Genomic DNA, 4574 nt, shown 5'->3' on the forward strand with positions numbered 1-4574 from the left:
TAGAAAATAATGGAGCCAGGATCTGAACCTCGGTCTGACTCCAAAAGACGTGTTCTTCCCTTCGGGGTTTTCCGTCACAGACATCTGCTTCCGTGTGGGAAAACACGCTTCTTCAATACCCCCTTCCGTGTTCATGGCTGATTTCCCACCTCACGGACCCGCCACTGGCCCATGTCTTTCTCCCAAAATCCTCCTTCTCTTGGGCTTCCGCAGCATTGCTACACCCTGAAAAAAAAAAAAAAAAGCTGTTTGGGAGAACCCATGCACCCCGAATGGGTAGGGACTTGGGAGGCCGCAGCTTGATCAGAAAGGGCGCATGACCAGAGGAATGGCCTGGAAGCCGCATTCGCGAGCACACTCGCTTTCTAGAGAGGTTGTTTTGGGTGTTAGTTTGACAAGGTTTACTCTGATGAAGTTTGGGTGGAGCTGAACCCCTTCCACCACCCCCGCGGGCCACCTCTTGGCACCACTGCTGCTTGCTGCGTGGGGGCGGGGGGCAGGAAGGGGCCGGGGAGCTGGACTTCTAGGGAAGGAAGTGCCACCCGCCGGGGCCCTGGCGAGGATAGAAAGCTGCAGGTTTTGTATTCAAGAAAACAAGGCTGCCCTGTGCCAGCCGAGCCCGGCCCAGCCGAGCCCTGGCCGTGAACAGCCAGCACACAGGCTCTCTGGAGGACAAAACCCCTGTTCTGCTTCGGCGTCCTAGTGGGGCCGCCACCCCCTGGGTCCAAGCGGGGCCCTGCTGGGAGACTTCCACCCTGGTCTCCGGCTTCCCAGCTCCCCGGCAGGGAAGAGGGGAGCCCAGCCCTACTGGAAGCCATTCATCAGAGCAGAGTACAAGAGATGGGGAGGTCACAGGGAACTGGGAGCGGGCCTCCCTTGGAAGACAGGAGCTAGAAAGCCTGGTCTTCCGTCCCAGGTCTGCCCCTGAAGTACCTTGTCTGCCCTCGCTTCGGCCTTAGTCTTCCCATCTGTAAAAGGAGCGGGCTGTGTTCAGCAATGGCCTCCTGATTTCTGAGGGGTCCTGAGCCCTTCTGGATGACAGAATGCCTTCCACGGTCTTCTGCTTTATCCATTCATTGTCTATGAGCAGATCCTTCCCGAGGAGGGGATAGGAGGAGAATCAAGGGGATTGAGGGAAGCGAGACAGGCTGTCACTGACCTCACAATCCAGCTGGGAGAAACTTTCAGCCCTTCTCCCCATCTTACAGAGAAGGCAACTGAGACCCAGAAAGGTGTGGTGACTTGCTTGGGGTCTCAGGGAAGTTTTCAGTGGCCGAATCAGAGGGTCCTTGTCTGTACGTTGAGGGTGGTGGTCCCTGCTTCTCGGGCGGGGCTGGGAGGGGGCGACGCCCATCGAGCTCTGGCATCATGCCCAGCACATGGAACCCGGATTCTCAGTCCTCCCTCCCCAGGCGGCCTCAGGCGGCCCCAGCTCTTCTAACCCCTCTCCCCACCTCTCTCTCGGCCCATCCATTCAGGGCTCTCTCTGGAAACTTCCGGCCAAAGAGGGAATGGCGTGATCCCACAGAGCCTCAAGGGGGCCCACCTCTGGGCTGGCAGCAGCCTGTGTGAGGCTCTGTGGGGTTTTGTAAGGCGAGACCTGCCCGAGGGGTCGGCAGCCACGTAATTCCGAAGCTGCCGTGGAATCTGAGGAAGGTGCCCTAGTTCCCTGCTTGGCCAGCCTCGTCCCCAGACACTGCCTCTCCTGACCCCTTGCATCAGAGAGGCAGGCTTCCCTCTCCTTCTGGACGCCTCTGCCCTCCCCTCTTCTCCATTTGCTCCTCCTCCCACATGTCTCCCCAGACCCTGTCCCTCACAGCAGCTCCCTCAGCGTCCTTCCTGGAAGACAGTAGGACACAGTCGTTAAGAGCAGGGCCTCTGGAGTCTGTGGGTTTGAATCCCAAGGCCCTTAAACCTTCTGGGCCTCAGTTCCTCACCCTAAAACAGGGAGAGGAATAGCACCCACCTCGCAAGGCTGTTGTGAAGTACTTAACCCCGTGCTTGGCACGAAGGGAGCCCTGCAAAGTTCCTGTCCCCCCATTCCCCGGGCCTGGCAGCGGTTGTCTAGGCTGGCAAGGAGGGCGCTCCACAAAAGCTCCTGGCTGCCTCCCCTTACCCCCTACGGAGCTGCCCAGCTGGGGAAAACCTCATGCTTTGGGCCCAAGTGTTGGGGACCCAGCATGAGAACCCCCCATTTCTCTTGCGGAACGGGCACTCCAGTTGGCAGCTACATACGGCTCTGATAAATAACAAAAATGGGGAAACGAATTCATTATCACTTAACTACGTGGAAGGCAGGTGGCAAGGAAAAAGGAAAGCGCAAATGACCACTCCGGTGCGATTCCAAACTGGGACCCCAGCGCCCATCCACCGCGGTGCCGCTGGGCAATCCGGGCGGGGCGCTCAGCTTTGCACCCCACCCTGGGCTAAAGACCCTCCCTGGTGAAGTTCGGAGGCTTCCGTGTAAAGAGTCCTGGTCCTTTGTGAAGAGTCCACCATATGTCCGGCCCGTGGGCTGTTAAAAACATAGATGCTTTTGAAAAAATCTATCCACATGATCATTTATCTAACATGTACTAAGTATTTGCTGTGTGGAAGTTCTAGAGAATCAAGGGAGGAAGGAAGGTCTTGCCCTCAGGGAGCTTAAAGTCTCAGGAAGAGCAGTGGTATGGAGGGGTCTCTGAGTGTAGACAGGACGGGCCCATGGGGCTGGAAATGGAAACTTCCATTTCTTTATCCCTCCCATGAGGACTGAACGCACTCTTGAGGGGGGCGGTGATGATGCGTCGTCCTCCGCCGGCCCCCTGCCCCCACGTCCTCTCCTCGTTAAGTGGAACCCCCAGTCCAGTTGCTCACAGCAGCGCAGTGAGGTGGGTGAATCATGACCCCCATGTGCCAGACAGAGACGTTGAGGCTCAAGGAAGTTGAGTCACATCCCCAAGGTTATAGTAAGCGGCAGGGGCAGAATTAGAAGCAGGTTGGCCTGCAGGGAGCCCCAGAGGCCGAGAGAGGGCTGTATTTTTGGATGGGGGGTGGGGGGGTGCTCTTAGAGCCTCAGGAGGGGAAGCCGTCTGCGGGGGTATAGAGGTTGGGTCCTTCCACCTGCAGCAGCCAGGAGCCCGGCTTTCTGGGGAGATGCCCCCCCCCCCCCCCCCCGCCGGGGAGGGAGGATTTCCCGAACTCAGGGCTCACCCTCTGCTCTTCCGACTTCCCTTCTGATTCTGAGTCACCTCTCCCCTCCCCCGCCCAGGGACTTTTGGTTCCCCTTTGGCTTTGCACCTTCCTGCCTTCTGTGGTCTGGACCCTCTGGGTCCAAGGCCTGGCTTCAGCGGTGAGAGTCCAGGCTGGAGAAGAGCAGGCCCTGCTGCCTCAGGGGGGGTCCTTTGGCAAGGCCGGCCCCGGCGGGGGAGGAGGAGGAGAGGCAGAGCTGCTCTGAGACCGCAGCGGGGACCGTCCCCACTGCCCCCAGCGGCTGAGTTCCCTCTGACTGCTGAGCGGCCTTCTCCTTGGCTGACTTCCGCTTTTCAAGGCCTGCGGAGCAGCCAAGAGTCCCCTGCCAGCCGGGTGCGGCTAGAGCTGTGTGCGGGCCCTCGCGTGACGGGGACATGTCTGCCTCCCCCATCCCGGGCACTTTGTCTCTTATTTAATCCTTTTATGCCGTCCTGTGAGCTCATCATCACTCTTGTCACAAATGAGAACACGTGGTCTCCCAGAGGCGGCTGACCCGTCTGGCGTCACACAGCTAGTAAGGAGCGGGGACAGCGTTTGAACTGGGGTCTGTCTGACTCCACGTCCCTGGCTCCCGGGGACCCCGAAAGATGGCAGCAGCAGCAGCAACCAGGCTCTTGTTAGAAATGCGGCTCCATCCGGGTCTACTGGATCAGAATCCGCATTTTAACACTCGTGTCAGAAGCACCAGGCCACCCACAGCTGTCTCCCCCCACCTGCCTGAGGAGTTCCTTCGGGTAAGGCAGGTTCCTTAGTCTGGGCAGTAGGGGAACATTAAGTTGAATAACAAAAACTAGGCTGGATTAGACACTCAGTGAATTTCTTTGCCATCACTGCTGCAAGGATAAGTATTATTAAGAGCAGGCAGGGAAAGCTGGCAGGACACCGCTGCTGACGTTACCGGCCCGGGGAGAGGCCCGCCCGGCCTGGCGCTCAGCATCCGGTGGTTGAACCCGAGATTGGGCAGTCCCGAGCCCTGACAAGCCCCCAGCAGATTGCCATCTCAGCCTGGGGGGGCTCCTACTAGATCCTTGGACTCACCGAAAAGCTGTGGGGGAGCTGCGAGCCAAACACACACACCCTCACCCTCTCCTTGGCTGACATGGCAACAGATCGAGTGTCCAACTCTGCAGATAGGACTGGAGGAAGTGGCGAGTGGCTGGGCTTTCCCCACATGAGTCAGGCAGTCTGGGGGTGGGGGTGGGGGCGTGCGCGACCCATGGGGCCATGCCGAGCAGTTACCAGAGCATGTGGGTGGTGGGTGGCCACCTGCGGAAGGAGGCCGGCAGGGCCAAGCTGGCTGCAACAGTGGGCAAAGCCAGAATTTTTCTCTTGTCCAGAACTTT

At 59.0% G+C, this 4574-nt stretch overlaps 1 long non-coding RNA gene across 2 annotated transcripts; it reads right to left on the reverse strand.

The window, feature by feature from the left end:
• On the reverse strand, nt 1-4366 carry LOC117804362. 2 transcript variants are annotated; one of them, XR_004628714.1, is made up of 2 exons: nt 4270-4366; nt 1-225 (listed from the first exon to the last, which is right to left on the reverse strand). It is a non-coding gene; the product is annotated as an uncharacterized LOC117804362 (long non-coding RNA). The 2 variants fall into 2 exon arrangements; XR_004628713.1 differs by lacking the exon at nt 4270-4366 and adding an exon at nt 934-1071.
• Between the last annotated feature and the right edge of the window lie 208 nt (nt 4367-4574).

This window comes from Ailuropoda melanoleuca, chromosome 11 (assembly GCF_002007445.2).
Source record: "Ailuropoda melanoleuca isolate Jingjing chromosome 11, ASM200744v2, whole genome shotgun sequence".
In the NCBI taxonomy this organism is placed as follows: domain Eukaryota; kingdom Metazoa; phylum Chordata; class Mammalia; order Carnivora; family Ursidae; genus Ailuropoda; species Ailuropoda melanoleuca.